Raw genomic sequence first — 17291 nt, forward strand, 5'->3', positions numbered from 1 at the left:
CAGGCAGCATGATAATACTTCACAACACAGTCCAACACAAGACTGCAATCTGAAGCCTGCAAGTGTATTGCTTCCCACCTGCCTTCTTTCTTTCAATTATGTTGGCCTCGGACTTCTGACGAGTGAGAGTTTCCAGTAGGCAAATTCCAGGATAACAATGGAAGAGTGTTCAGTGCAAAACCAAGGTTCATACGCAGCCTTCTCAGTAACATGCCATCGCATGTCTGATACAAGTTTTGTTTTATTTGTGTAAAATCGACAAAAAATGAGTCCTCATTTCATAATGCACAGTTTATGGTTTTATTTTATTTATACACCTATTTCTAAGCATTACAGTGTGGGGCCTTCTGGCTTATGTCAATGTTCATTCAAGCATCAGATAAGAACGTGCTTGGCTAATTGGATCTCTACTGTATGTTCTAACTTTGGTTGTTAGATAGGGTGCCAAGAATACATCATCTTTCTCTCCATCTCTTCAATAATTGACATACAATGTGGAAAAACAGTCCCAAATTCTGCAATATATATGTGCCAAAATCAGAAGAAAAGTCATATTATGCAACATAAATGTCCAAATATTCACTATTAAATCCAAAATCTTCAAAATATGCATTATGCATGAATTTTCTCTTAAAAAAGGCCAAAACATGCAAACATGCAGGAGAAAAAGAACAGTTGTCTGGAATCAAGTCATAAAATGAATATTTGCAAAGTTTGAGAAGTGTAACCAGTTTATATAAAAATATGCATTTGCATCATGGAAATCTGGACTCTAATTATTACATTATGCAATTAGTTTCCTAAATTAAATTGCGTGTTAACTTCTTTTATCACAACATTTTTTTTTTCTTTCCCCATAGTCTGTCCATGTAAAGTGTAAATTATGCAGTTAGTTCCCTTTGCAGGTGTATTGGTTTTTACTCGAATAAATAAATAAAATAAATAAATATGTTTTTACTCCACTAAATATTACTGTAATTAATTAATAAAAAGTACTTGGAAAATATATATATATATATATATATGAATTGTGAAGTCATTGCTGTGCTGGGAAAGAAGTGTGAGCAATATAGTTGCAAGATAAACATTGCCTCTCAACCTCTCTGAAGATATTGCTGGGCTGAGTGGCTCAACTGCTGGCCTTCTAAGCCCAGTTGGTGAGTTCAGTGTCCACTTGATGGAATGAGACCTGTCATTCTGCTTTTAATAAAAAATGTATTTCAGTTCTTATGTTTTACTATATAGTAGATTCTGGTTGATCCACTTGAAACATTCTCACAGAAAGGATCAGAGGAAGCTAATCAGTACTTTTATTGACAATCATCAAAAGATTGTTAAGAAGTATTCATGATTGACATCGGAAATTAGTTAGTCCCACTTCTTGGCTGAATGGTCAATGTAAAGGCCTTTGTTTTCAAGGGTCCTGGGTGTGATTCCCGACTGGATTGGAATTTTAATCACACTTGGTCAATTCCTCTTGCTTGGAGCCGGGGTGTTTGTGTTTGATACAAAACTTCACACTACAAGCCACCACAGAAACACTCAGTAGTGAATGAATCCCTCCACATAGGATTGGTGTCAGAAAAGGCATCTGGATGTAAAACTAAGCCAAATCCATGCACAGTGCCGAATCTAGGTAATTCGATAATCCCCTTCGTGGGAAGAAGAAGAAAAAAGAAAAAACTGTCGGAATGTTGGTTGACAAGATAGGAGAGGTGGTGGTATGTAATTATCAATCACGTGATTGTTGCATGCCAAAAGCCTGGGTTCAATTCTAAACCTTTCCACTGCGTTGATATGCAGTAAGAGTGTATGATGCTGCTGTTAGGTATTAGTCTGTCCAGATGTTAAACCTTGAACAGATTGCTTGAAGTTAATCATCCAGACTGGGCTATGTGGTGAAACTGGTTTTCATCATCATCACCACCACCACCACCACCACCTACTCCATTCCATAGCAGGTAACCTTGACCAGACAGGTGTTACGGATCTTCCGCTAAAGAAAATATTGATATCCAAGCATTTCTTAAAATCTGTAGCATTTGAAGGGACGATGAACAATGTGTCATTGAGGGAGTTGGCTTCAGAGTTTGGATTGTGTAGCTGTGAGTTTATGTTCGGGAGATGGTCGGTTCAAATCACACTTTTGGCAAGTCTGAATTATGGTTTCCCATGATTTCCTATTTTCACACCAGGTACATACTGGGATTGTACCTAAATGAAGGCAATGTCTGTTACCTTTCTAATCCTAGAGCTTTCATGTCGCAACATTCCATTACGGAAAACCATCTGTGAATTAGTGCAACGTTAAATCGCTAGGATAAATTTATTATCATTATTAATAATCTGCCAAACCTGGCTTATTTTATTTTTTCTTCGTATTACCTTATTTCTGCTTTCCAGCTTTCTTGGGTGGGAAGGTGGGAGTAGATGATCACACTCCTCCAGGTTGCCATTCTTGAGGATCTTCTTCAGTCTTGATGTGGAAACTGTAAGATACAAGGAAATCCAAATGATCTCTTAAAAATGCAAGAGAATTAAATAAAAAAAGTTGTAGTACAAGACAAAGAAGATAGAAGAAGTACAAGAAGAGGAATAGAACATATTGGTTCTTTTATGTATGTGTATATAACGCAAAGGGAAAGAACAAATGTACAAATACATTATGTAGGTAGCGTTGTTTGTTTTACTGTAGTGCCTTACACTTGGAGAATGGCATACATAGCTTGTGCTGTTGCACATTTCTGTTGCTGTACAGCAAAATTCAGTAGTTGAATCTTGATTTAATGTATGCATCATCAAGCAATTACTTATGTTGAAAGCTAGTGTGTGGTACAGTATAATTTTAATCACTACTAAGAATTTAGCTAACAATTTTTACTAACTCTCTAACTGTAGAAATGCATTAAAATATGTTCATACATGTGAAAAAGTAATAATGATAATACCATCCATTTTAAATGAAATAAATATTAAAACTCTGTTTAATCAGCATTGCTGACCAGATAGGCTATAATTTCCGTATGTTATGGACCTGTCTCAGTCTCATTCTTGGCTTTGACAAAATGAGGGTGACCGATGTATGTGCGATGTTAGTAATACCATTCCTTGTGCAGCCAGTCCCTGTTATGAATGGTGTGAAAATATCACTCATAGGGTTGGTAAGTGCATGCATTTCAGTGGGCTTGGCAGACTGATGTGTACAGTAATAGCAACTTCTGACTCAGTGAGGAAAGCAACAAGAAACTACCTCACTCCTCATTACCCTAGTATGCCTCTTCAGTGATGCCTAGGCTATCTATGACAGCTGTTGGTGGAACTGTGGAGGATCAAACTAGCCTTCAGGCTGAATACCCAGCATACAACATACATACAGTTGGAAAGGATTGGCAAGTGCAGCCGAGATGATCACAAAGATGAAGAAAGTGGCAGATTGTGAAGGCTAAATTGTGGATGTGGGTTTTAATTGATAAGTTTGACTGAAAACAAAACATAACAGTTATGTTTCATTCCCAGAGATGATGATGATGATGGTGGTAATTGACCTCTGGAGAGGCCTGGTGCAGATTTTTTGAGTTGACGCTGTATAGGCGACCTGCACATCTGAGGATGGGGCTATACCTAAGATAAATTCTAATGCTGAAGAGCAATTCCCAGATACAAAATCCATCAACAGCAAACAGTCTGAACTGATAATGAAGAAATTGTAGCTATATTTCTGCAAAGAAATTGAGTGAATGGAGCACTCAAGGTCCAGTATAATGTCATTCCGTTGCATGACCTTCCAGGATGAAGCAGAGTCAGAACCTGCTGCAGACACGGCTGTGAGACTTAAACCCTTGCACACGTTCTCGGTTGTTGTCCAAGAGAGGAGCTCCTTAGAAACACCGGACATCACAAAATCTGGACAGATTACAACTGCCCTTTTCCAGCAATCCCTGGAATTGTATGAAGAAGTTCCATGCATTGCCAGTCTTCGATCCAATTATCAGATTTGAAGTGAGCTCCAGCCAGCCTGAGAGATAGACCAAGAAAAAGAACCAACAATACAATATTTTGCACGCTCCTATATAATTATAAGCGTGAAAGTTGTTGGACTGTTAATCAGTGCCAGAGGAACAACAGCAAAATTTTGCAGGAAACATCTGCAAAAGGTCTGATGACCTAGAGGTTAGCCCCATTAAACAACAAGCATCATTACATCTACAGAATCTAGGGGTTCCTAATAACATCCTCCTAGATGTGTCTATATTAGCGATCTAGGGGTTACTTCGAAAATTACTCATCACCTGTACTTCCCACTTTAATAACCACTGTTCATTATTATTCAACTCTTAATGTGGTATACTTTGTCATGTTCGGCAATCCATAAATTGGGAAGCAATAAATAAATACCGGGTAAGTTGGCCGTGTGGTTAGAGGCGCGCGGCTGTGAGCTTGCATACGGGAGATAGTGGGTTGGAATCCCACTGTCAACAACCCTGAAGATGGTTTTCTGTGGTTTCCCATTTTCACACCAGGCAAACGCTGGGGCTGTACCTTAATTGAGGCCATGGCTGCTTCCTTCCCATTCCTAGGACCTTCCAATCCCATCGTCGCCATAAGACCTATCTGCGTTGGTGCGACATGAAGCAAATAGTAAAAGTAAATAAATAAATAAAATAAAATAACCCCGCAACTTATCTAAATTCATGAATTCTGTTAACAAAGCCGGTATGGTAAAACTATAATAGGACAGAAATAATGGGGAAATTGTATTCTCTATAAATTTGTTATGTAGTAATTTTTGATAGGACCAATAACATAGGTATTCAAAAATTAAATTTTAGGCATCTTCCCCTAAACTACAATTTCATCCAGCATGAATAAAATTATTTATAGCCTAGACCAGGGCTGTCCAAAGTTCGTTTCTACGCAAGTACATTCATATGATAACTGAGGGTATGTGGGCGCCAGGTACGATTCAAATAATTCAACTACTGTTATCGTACTACAACAACTATACAATAATAATAAATCTAGAATTAAAAATTATATGAAAATATATTTACTCACATAATTAATGTGAAATCTGACACTGCATGCTCGCTGCAAGTTGAGGAAAGTCTGGTATGTAACTGGAACAGGCTGCTCTTAACGCGTCATCCAGGTGTGAGTCTGTCAGGCAGGATCGGTATTTGTTTTTTATTATGTTCATAGTCGAAAACGCTACTTCACAAAGATAGGTTGAACCAAAACAAGATTGCCTCTTCAGAGCAACACTGCGGGTAATGGGATATTTTTTACCGTTCACCAGAGTCCAGAAATTGCCAATGTTGCATAGGAGGATTTCAAAGAAAGGTCTGACTGAAGGATTAAAATTTCCATTTCTAATTCTTCAGGATTATAATTTTTGAGTATTTCACACACCCTCCCTCCAACCTCACAAACGTCAACAGACGCGAAGGGATTATTGACAAACATGATCACTGGTTCAAGCATTGAAAGCTGGCTAAATCTGCTACCAAATTCGGACCCAAGAGTTTCAAGATGTTTAGCAAGAGATGAAAAATCACACTTGCCGCCATTTACTGTATCTGCCATAGATTTCAAATTTGGAAAATGTGAAAGGGAATTTCTATTTAAATGGACAATCCATACCTTAAGTTTCTTTTCAAATGTATTGACAATACTTATCATACCTGATATATTATGATCTTTTCCTTGCAATTCGAGATTTAACTCATTTCATTTTGAGGTGATGTCTGCCAAAAATGCTAATTCGATTAGCCAAGATATATCATCAGGTTTGTGATAATATTTCTGAGGAGATGATTTCATAAAGTCTCGTATCTCATCTAACAGGCAGCAAAACCGTTAGAGTGTTTTCCCCCTACTAAGCCACCTTACGTCTGCATGAAGGATGACGTCACCATACTCCGAGTCTGACACACTTAAAATATTTCTGAACAATCGATGATGAGTAGATGATGATCTTATATAATTCACGACATGAGTTACAATTTTCATGACATGATCGAACTTTAGAACCTTTGCGCATAAAGCTTCTTGGTGAATAATACAATGATAAGAAAGAAATTTTGGAAATGATTCATCCTTAGCGCAAAGAGAAAGAAATCTATTATTTCTACCAGTCCATAGACGGTGCCCCATCTATTGTTACAGCGACAAGCTTTGACAGTGGTAAATTACTCTCTTTGGTGAATTTAACTAAAGCATTAAATATGTCTTCTCCCCTAGTACGTCCATGAAGTAGTAATAGCTTGACAAATTCTTCCTTTATTGTAAAATCATTAAAAACCATTCTAGCAGATACACACAACTCAGCAGTGTCAGACATATCAGCACTTTCATCAAACTGGAGTGAAAAATGTTCACACGATTTCAAATCCTGATGTAATTGAGATTCCATATTATCAGAAATCTGTTCAACCCACCTAGCAACAGTTTGGTGAAACAACTGAAGTCCTTTGATTGAAGATATCAGTTCAGATTTATCTTTGTGAGATTCGAACAGAGATTCAGCGGCATTTAGCATAGCTTCTTTCACTACTTCCCATCACTGAAAGCTTTTTTCCTTTTTGCTAGGATGTAACAAACTTTGTAAGAAGATATTGTCACGTTACGCGTTTGCTGATCTGGCTTCTTAAACGCACATTGTTGCAATGCTAATTTAGATTTTAGGTCTTTCACTTTGTGTTTTCTTAGTTCAGAATTAACAGGAAATTCACTGTCAAATTTTTTGTGATTAGTCAAAAAATGTCGCTGTACATTACTTCTTTTAGGAACAGACACGCCAGCATTACACAATAAACACACAGGCTTTCCTTTGTTTTCAATAAAGCAATACTGGTCCTTCCATTCACTGTTAACGTTATAATTTCTTTGCCTCTTAGCCATGTTAAGAAGAGTTATGTTTGAGATATAACTGATTATAAACTGAATAATTTAAAGTTTAAATAGACACATGTTGAATGTACAACTTATCACAACACAAGGCACTCAAAACGTATTCCATAAGCCCTGCATAAGCTCACAAGTAATACTGAATGTTCATCTGAAAGCTAGGAACTAGGAACATTCCAATTGCATTGTCGTCCTGGTGAAACTCTGTCATGGTAGGTAGTTTATGGCATTGCAATCAAGCGAATCATAAGGAAACGGTTCTGTTTGGCAGAATAAATATGCGGCTATATTTGGCTCCCTGAGTAGAGAGGGCCTTATACCTGGCGCTAGCCCCCCTACAGTGAGAGGTTTGTGGAGGATTTCCCTTTGGCGCAACTACTCACATGTCGAATAGCTCTCTTTCTGAACCTTTCTTCTATCTCTTCACTAATTGCGGACACGAGTCAGTTAGGCCTAGATCACATTTATGGCTTACTCAAAGCTCTTTGTGTATTTGGAGGTACGGATATAACAAATTTCCTGACTTTGAGGACGGTATTTTTAAGAGAAAAGTAAGAATATTTATTGAAATGCAAAAGTATTGTTTTCAAATATTAAGTAAAATTTAATTTGGAAATTAATTGTGAAGGGCACCATAAAAGGGCACCTCGGGCGCCGTGTTGGACAGGGCTGGCCTAGACTGTAGTGCATTATTCCCCGATTTTACATACGCTTTTCATTCGATTCTGTTCACCCATTTTCTCGTGTTTCGGTTTGATATGGGCTTAGCAACAAACAACAAAATTCATGAATACCATAGCCGGTAGGGTAAAAGTGTATAAGACATAAATGATAGGAAATTTGATTCCAGATAACTTTAGTTGTGTAGTATTATCGATGGGACCACTAATTACATAGATATTGGGATTTAAATTTTAGGCCTTCCCTAAATTACCATTTCCCTTAGCATGAATAAAATTGTTTATAGCCTAGATTGTAGAGCCTCATTCCCCTACTTTACATACCGATTTTCATGAAATTCCCTTCAGCCATTTTCTTGTGATACGTGTGTCACAGACAGAGATGATGGAAAATTAAAAAGTGCATTTCCTTGATTCTGTGGACATGATGGTTATGAATTTCATGTTTTTGGTCCGTATTGAACAATATATAAGTAATAATAATAATAACTTAAATGTTTCCACCTTTTCAATACAATATATTCACAAATTTACAAAATTATACGGTACTAGTTTCGACCCATCTAGGGGTCATCATCAGCCGTATTGAAGCAAAGATCATTTGTGGCGAAATGATCTTTGCTTCAATACGGCTGATGATGACCCCTAGATGGGTCGAAACTAGTACCGTATAATTTTGTAAATTTGTGAATATATTGTATTGAAAAGGTGGAAACATTTAAGTTATTATTATTATTACTCTGTGGACATGACCGTTACAGAAATACCATTCTTTTAAAATTCTGAGCAATGTACAGACAAAACTCTTACTTATTTATATATATCCTGGCAAATACAAGTAAAACTCTGGACCACTGGCGCTGTGAGCGCTGACTCTGCCTGCATGTGAGAGAGAGCACTGCGACTTCAGAGAGACTCAGCAGCACTAACAATGCACACATCAGGGCAGTTCAGTGTTTCCAGACTGCCAATTTGTAACGCGAGAGCACAGCAGACGAGCCAGAATACTCGCCTTACGGAACTTTACTCCGTGAACACTTGTTGTGGAATGCGCAGCTCAATATCTGGCAGCAAACTAACTCATTGGTTTGTGCTGCACGGTGGTGTGGAAGACACACCCATCGCAGGAACAAATGACAGTCGATCTTGTATCATATATGGCTGAAGGGCAAGGGGAGGCCACCAGTTTAATGTATTTCACGGGTCCTCGGTTAAAGCTGCTGGGCTGTAGATGTTAGCAGTACATTCACTGATATTTCTTTACATTAAAAAAAAAAAAAAAAAAAAAAAAGTAGTCGAATTACAAATCTATATGTTTCAGTGTGTTCTGTGTATCATACACCACTGAACTCCACGAATGCTGTAAACTTTTAGTTTTGCAGATTCACTGTGCAACCACCTTACCTGGTTGATTGAGTTGCGAGTCACATAATACGTTAGCAGTGTAGTATTAGTGATATATATGTATATAATTAAACAGCTTTCTGGAATAACATTTATCACAATCTTATGGATTTTTAAAAATCATTGACAGAGGTACAAACTATCATTTTATTTACATATATTTTGTGAGAAGAATGTAAAATTTATTTCAGACCATGGCATAAAATCAAGAACTTAAATATGTAGTAGGCTTTAGACATCTTCATTAAAGAAATCCTGTTCTACCCACAGTTAAACAATGGACTATTGGTTTGCATTTCACAAATGTCAGTTTCTACTATTTTCTTAAAATGTTTGTGTTGCATACACTCGGATAATGTTTCTTAAAGCCCTTTTTTGTTTTTTAATTTACTGAGATATTTTTTGCGAATGAACAAGAAAGATTAATAATAATAATAATAATAATAATAATAATAATAATAATAATAATAATAATAATATTTGCTTTATGTCCCACTGACTACTTTTACGGTTTTCGGAGATGTCAAGATGCCAGAATTTTGTCCCACAGGAGTCATTTTACATGCCAGTAAATCTACTGACACAAGGCTGATGTATTTGAGCACTTTCAAATACCACTGGACTGAGCCAAAATCGAACTTGCCAAATTAGGGTCAGAAGGCCAGCCCTAGTTCGTTAACCATGGGCAACAGTCAAGTGGCCTAGTGACTAGTCATACCCCCTTTGGGTGGGAGACGCAGACGAAGAACACACCCACGGTATCCCCTGCCTGTCGTAAGAGGTGATTAAAAAGGGCGACCAATGGATGATCAAATTAGAACCATGAGACTACTTGTAATTAGTACCATCATGCGGGGAACACCATGGGTCACTTTTATTTTCGCGTAGTACCACTGTGTTGGGTACAAAATAGGTTTGTGATTAGTAGTGACAGTGTTGGCTCAGGATGCATTTTACAGTACCTGTGATTCGTAGCCCTATATGAGCGACATTATAGTTCTACCTTGCCTGTGGCTTAGTACCCACTATGTGAGGAACACCACGGGCTAGTGCGGGTCCCTGTGGTTAGTCCACTTAAATGAGGAATGCCATGGGTTTGACTTTACAAAGGCCGGTTTGCGTTGCCTGGTATAGGTTTGCGTTGCCTAGTATAGGTTTGCGTTGCCTGGTATAGGTTTGCGTTGCCTGTAAATAGCGCCGCAATGTGCGAAACACCATAGATCTTTGTTACATGTGCACATTACATTGCCTGTGAAGAGTACCATAAAATGTAGAATATCGTGAGTGTACGCTACTTTTGATTAGTACCGCAACAAGACAAATAGCATGGTTCTACTTTCCTAGCGATAATTACCATTACGCGGGGCCGATGACCTGGATTTTGGACCCGTTTCGACTACAAGCATCATTGATTCAGTATTGTGCTTTAGAAGCAGTCCCTTGTTCAGTAATACTATTGTTTAACGCTAGCTTCTGGGAATGCGGGGCATTACAAACCATTATTCTCGTCATTATTTCGTATTGAAAAATAGCTAGTCACAAAGTTTATACAAGGAGTAATTTTAATACCACCTATTCAATACAATGTATTCCACTATTGTGTGGTTAAATACACATGGAAATTACCAGAAATTTGAAGGGTACATGTTTCGCCCACTATTTATTGGTCATCATCAGCCTCAATCAATCTTAAAACACACATGGTCTAAGGAGTCGTAATAATTTACATAAAACGTATTGATGAATATTTACAAGTGTTAATCCTGTGGATGCAAAATGTTTACAGTACAAAGATATTGAATAAAACAGAACTTATACTAAAATCACTTTGAAAAACTGAAATGTTTGTCTAAAAGTAATTGTCACAACATTGTTTTTAAAAAATAATCCATGTCTGACACTGAAATGGATCTTTTTGATAAAAAGCTTGAACAATATATATTACATTTGGAAAACAGAATATCAAAAATAAGGCGTCACAGGATAAGAACAAGACATTTAAAAGATACAGTATTTGCTCATGTTTGAGGCCAATATTTAAAATAAGGATGAAAATATGTAGTCGAATTGGAGACAGTATAGATTAAGACGTCTTGGAAAGTTGGATAAAAATCATAGTATGTCGGAGACATGGATTATTTTTTAAAAACAATGTGTGACAATTACTTTTAGATGAACATTTCAATTTTTCAAAGTGATTTTAGTATAAGTTCTGTTTTATTCAATATCTTAGTACTGTAAACATTTTGCGTCCACAGTATTAACACTTGTAAATATTCATCAATATTTCATTTTATGTAAATTATTATGACTCCTTAGACCATGTGTGTTTTAAGATTGATTGAGGCTGATGATGCCCAATAAATAGTGGGCAAAACATGTACCCTTCAAATTTCTGGTAATTTCCATGTGTATTTAACCACACAATAGTGGAATACATTGTATTGAATAGGTGGTATTAAAATTACTCCTTGTATAAACTTTGTGATTAATGTGGGGCATTGCGGGTCAGATCCACTGATTGTTTTAACTTCATATTCATCCATTCATTCTTTGTCCTCACGTTTTTGAATTCTGGTCAGTGGAGGATTATGGATTTTTAAATTGTCATAACATTTTGTCTCACTTCGTACCATTAGGGGCCGATGACCTAGATATTAGGCCCCTTTAAAACAACAAGCATCATCATCATCATCAGTGAGTAGTCATGAGAGTCGGGATACCAGTTGCTATGGAATAGGAATGGATATCTCGGACACATTCTGAGTCATGTCCCACTGTGTGTTCAGGGGTCAGGACTATACAATCCACTGTAGTTCTTAACCCATTAGAGCAGAGATTCTCACTAGGATTATGTGTAAGTAGGGTAGCGTCCTGCTTTACAGATTTTTTGCCAAGCACACTCTGAATGATTTAAGCAAGCCTTGGACCTATAGGAGTAATGGAGCTCCACTTTGATTTGAAAGGCGAGGGACTCCTTGGCGAATGGAATGGAATGGAATTTGATTGGTATTAGTGGGGCTTATGGAAGAAAGTAGGACTGACTGAGTCAGCAAAGAGGATGTATCTGCATGTGTTAGTTACTAATGTTCAGGTAAGGGTTGATTACACGGAAGAGATAGAACGGGTGTTAAAAAGAGAAGGGTAGAGAGTGAGGTAGGACTGTCCATCAGCATTATTAACGCAACATAGTTTCTCTTAGGCATGAAAATGAGTGAATGAGTACATTTAGCAGTTGGAGGCATTAGGATGAGCATTGTCTGTCTGTTCATCATGTAAGGGTGTACATGAGGATGAAGTTGACAAGTTTTATGAAACAGTAAGTGACATTGTAGTCAGGGTCAACAGCAAGGATAGGATAATGGGCTATTTCGATGAGAGAGTTGGAAATAAAACTGAAGGCTATGAGAGGGTTATGGGTAAATATGGAGAAGATACGAAAGCTAATAGAAATGGGAAGCATTTGCTGGACTTTTGTGCTAGTGTGGGATTAGCGGTTACAAATATATTCTTCAAGCATAAGGCTATTCACTGCTACTCATCGGAGAGTGGGCGAACCAGATCCATAACTGACTATATTATAACCAGCATTGAATTCAGGATATCTGTTAGGAATGTGCATGTATTTTGGGGATTTTTTGAATGATACAATCCACTATCTGATCTGTAGTAAACTAGATATCTCTAAGCCTCGGATAGAGAAAGTGAAATCTGTCTGCAGGCGAATAAGGGTTGAAAATCTCCAGGACGAGGAGCTTAGATAGAAGTACATGGATATGATCAGTAAAAAAACATCTTGCTGGAATGATGAAGTGAGGGCAGCTTGTAAACATCAAAAAGAAGGGGGGGTGTGGGGGGAAGCAAACATCTTGCTGGAATTATGAAGTGAGGGCAGCTTGTAAACATCAAAAAGGCTTATCAGACATGGGTCCAAAAAAGAACTGATGCTGACAGGGAATTGTATGTATATGAAAGAAATGGATGAAATCAAGTAATTATTGAATTCAAGAAGAAATTGTGGTAAAAATGTAAACTTGTGTCCTCATCCTGAGGTAGTGTAGCTCTTGTCAGGCACACCCCCAATAGAGGTGAGCTGCATGTACCATTTTAACAACTTGCCCGCCCTGCCATTCTTAAATTTCTGGCAGTACTGGGAATTGAACCCAGGCCTCAAGGATGGCAGCAAATAGTGCCATTACACTACAGTAATAATAATAATAATGTTATTTGCTTTACGTCTCACTGACTACTTTTTAAGGTCTATGGAGACGCCAAGGTGCCGGAATTTAGTCCTGCAGGAGTTCTTTTACGTGCCAGTAAATCTACCGACGCGGGGCTGTCGTATTTGAACACCTTCAATTACCACCGGACTGAGCCAGGATCGAACCTGCCACGTTGGGGTTAGAAGGCCAGCGCCTTAACCGTCTGAGCCACTCAGCCCGGCATTACACTACAGAGGCAGACAATATTTCAGTAATAACCTGGAAACAATAATCTTAGGAATGGTCGGGGGAAAAAAAGGAAATGAAGAGAGTATTGGGTAAGTCAGGTGAACTTGCAGATTCCATGGAAGCATTGCACAGGTGGAAGGAATCTAAATGAAAAAAGAAATATTTCTGTTAACGTCGCAAACAGCTGAGCTCACGGGGAGGAGGACAAGACGATGTCAGTGAAATTAGAATGGTAAATAAGCTCCATTGTCATAAAGCAGCAAAAAAGATTAAATTAGTCTGAAAATGGTGAAATATAGTAGGAAGGCAGAGAAGAAATAGCTTCATAGAGTAATGTGATTAGCATGGAATGATCGGACAAAAGCAATAATTACACTTATCAATAAGTAAGTAAGGGAACAGGAAGGATTGCAACAACAATCGAGGTATTTCATTGATCATTATACCAGGCAAGTGTTCTCTGGCATTTTGGATGGGAGGCTATGTTTTATGGTTAAGAGTAAGTTGGATGAAAACCAGTGTGATATCAGACCTGATCAGATTTTCAGTATGCGCAGGTAATTGAAAAATTCTGCAAGTAGAATAGACATATGTTTATATTTCATAGTTCTAAATAAGGCATATGACAGAGTTCTGAGGGAAAAAAGTATTAGCCATACTGGGGGATTAAGGGTGTATTATTAACCCTTGTAGGGCTAGGTGATGATATATTGTCAGTGCCCGCCCTTACAAAAAGGACTAGCTGACTTATCATGAATGGCCGCACTAGATAAAAGGAATACCTGGTGATGATTCGTTGATGAAATTAACCTGAAATATGTGTTAAATAATTACCGTTTTCAATATGTCTATTTCTTACATTTCTTCTGAAGTAAGGAGAATTAATTTTAATATTTTTGGAAAAAATCATATCAAAATCTTAATTACAATGTGTGTGATATTTATGGAAGGAGAATTTTAGAATACGCCTAGGTCTTTTTTATCTCGCTACCTAACAGGCCAGGTGGTCCTTAGAAAGGGACTCTTCTTAAACATACACGGTCGTAAAAGGGTTAAAAGTAATCAAAGGCATTTATGTTGAAAATTGGGCTGCAATGAGAATTGATGGTAGAATGAGTTCTTGGTTCAAGGTTCTTGCAGGGGTTAGATAAGGATGTGATCTTTCACCTTTTTTATTAATTCCTCTACCAAAAGGTTTAAACTGGGAGGGAGGGATTCAGTTAGGTGAAAATGTAGGAAGCAGTTTGGTCTATGCCGATGACTTGGTCTTAATGGCAGACTGTGCTGAAAACCTGCCATCTACCTTGGAACTTGAAAATTGATATAATTAATATGATACGAAAATTAGCCTTTCCAAGACTAAGGTCCTGTACTACGACAGCCAGATAAAAGTGCAGTTTAAATTTATGTGGCAGTTAGCCTATATCATGCTTCCTGTCCAGCTATCACAGAATTTTTAAAGATTTCCCAAGCTAGCAAGTTGTTGCAACTGACTATATGAGTTGCACGCAAGCAATTCAACAACAAGGTTCCTAGGTAGCCATATTTAATTTCTATGAAACACTTTTCCGCCTCCACTGAGCCTTCACTTTACAAAGGAAAAATATCTTGTAATAGTTGTTCAATACTTCACATTTTATTATAATTACCTCCCATACATGAGGAAAAGAGTAGCTGAGCTCAATACTTCACATTTTATTATAATTACCTCCCGTACATGAGGAAAAGAGTAGCTGAGCTCTTGAAACATGTACAGGAGGTAATTATAATAAAATGTGAAGTATTGAACAAGGCAGAAAAATGTTTCATAGAAATTGAATGTAAGTCAATACAGACAAGATTGAACCATCATGGTTAAAATAATCAGTTCTAGGTAGCCGTAGTCATTACAGCAATGTAGTTTGATGCTGCCACGCAGTTATTTATGGGTTCGAGTCCCAATAGTCCTTCATTTTTTTACCTTCTAAATGTTAGTCACTAGGGTAGTAAAGGTGATAGTACACATTTCCTAATCATTAGAGTGGGTGTCGTAAGCTTAGGTTCTGTTCCAAATCTATCCATGACCCACGTATAGAGTAAAGGTATACAGTGCTAAAAAGAGAAAAATGTTCCACCTTTTCAATACAATAACACTGTTGCACGAATCAATGTAGCAACATATTTAATTTATTAAGGGACCGGTTTCGACATCTGTCCATGTTATCATCAGCCTACACAAAAATGGCAAGAACTATACTGCATCATTTTTTAAACCTCAAGATCAGCAAGAGTGCTCAAGAACATCTACATGAACTTCTATTTTTAATTCAAGAAAAGTGTCATAAGTGTTACGATTGTGTTGACTTCTTGCCATTTTTGTGTAGGCTGATGATGACATGGACAGATGTCGAAACCGGTCCCTTAATAAATTAAATATGTTGCTACACTGATTCGTGCAACAGTGTTATTGTATTGAAAAGGTGGAACATTTCTCTCTTTTTAGCATTGTAACTATTAGTTCAATACAGATCAGTGATGAAGTTTTTAACTTTAAAAGTAAAGGTATACGCCCGTTGTTGATGGTGATTCGTCCGTCGAATGAGGACGTTAAGGAGGTTATATTTCCTTGACTCCATAACAACTTGCTACTAAGTATTTACACTAAAGTAAGATAAATGCTTGCCAGTTACTATTCTAACATTGTCTTGGAAAAAAAAAAAAAGACTAACTAGGCTTACTTAATAAATTAGCAACAATAAATTGAATTAGTAATAAAATTAATGATCTTACGCCACATACAATGGCATTAATTATGAATATAAACTTTACTTTCACCGTAACGTGCATCCTCGTAAATAGTATTAGACAAAAACCAAAATTATACTGTGTGGTAGGAATTATTTGGTAATATGCATGAGCTGAATTGTGGAGCCTCCATGGCTCAGGCGGCACTGCACCGGCCTCTCACCACTGGGTTCCGTGGTTCAAATCCCTGTCATTCCATGTGAGATTTGTGCTGGACAAAGCGGAGGCGCGACAGGTTTTCTCCGGTTACTCCGGTTTTGCCTGTCATATTTCATTCCAGCAACACTCCCAATTTCATTTCATCTGTCATTCATTAATCATTGGCCAAGAAGAGTGCGTCAGGCTTCGGCAGCCAGCACAGTTCCTGCCCTTGCCGCTAGATGGGGACTTCATTCCGTTCCTGACCCGGTCGAATGACTGGAAACAGACTGTGGATTTTCATAAGGTGAATCTTAACTTTTGCGTCCAGGTTACATTTTCAGTTTTTTTAATTTTCTAAATTTCTGAGTTTCGTTACCTAGTTAATTAATTTTAACATTTCTTTGTATGTGTACATTTCAGTCCTAATTCTCTATTTTTGACCTGAACTTCCACATTATAGCTTAATAAGAGTTTGATATTAGACTCTAGTAATACAATTTCAAAAGGAATAGAGCTAAACTAACGAAAACACCAGGGAACACGTTTACCACCATGCTGAAATTCACTATACTTTCAGTAAACTTATTACCAACACAATAAAAATGTTACTCCATCTTCCGCATAACAATACCATAATTAAAATCCGTTGTTAATTCGCAAGAAAATATTTAACTTATTGTTTGCAAAACTGCAGCCTGTTTATCTGACAGTCGTAGTGCAGGCCCTAAAATGTTAGTAGGGAAACGTAAGAGAATTGAATTTTGGGTTGGGAATACAAAACTGCAACAGGTAGATCCTTTCAAATATTCAGGATATGTATCCTCCCTGGATGGTAGTATAGTGAGTGAGATTGAATCAAGGTGCAGCAAAGCCAATGCTGTGAGTTTGCAGTTCCAATCAACAGTATTCTGTAAGAAAGAAATTC

General features: G+C 37.5%; 1 protein-coding gene across 2 annotated transcripts in view; it reads left to right on the forward strand.

Moving 5' to 3' along the window:
• The window catches only part of LOC136876123 (poly(A)-specific ribonuclease PARN), a 271064-nt gene that overhangs the window by 208070 nt on the left and 45703 nt on the right, over positions 1–17291 (forward strand). The window lies entirely within an intron of this gene.

The sequence above is a fragment of the Anabrus simplex genome, chromosome 6 (assembly GCF_040414725.1).
Source record: "Anabrus simplex isolate iqAnaSimp1 chromosome 6, ASM4041472v1, whole genome shotgun sequence".
NCBI classification, from domain to species: domain Eukaryota; kingdom Metazoa; phylum Arthropoda; class Insecta; order Orthoptera; family Tettigoniidae; genus Anabrus; species Anabrus simplex.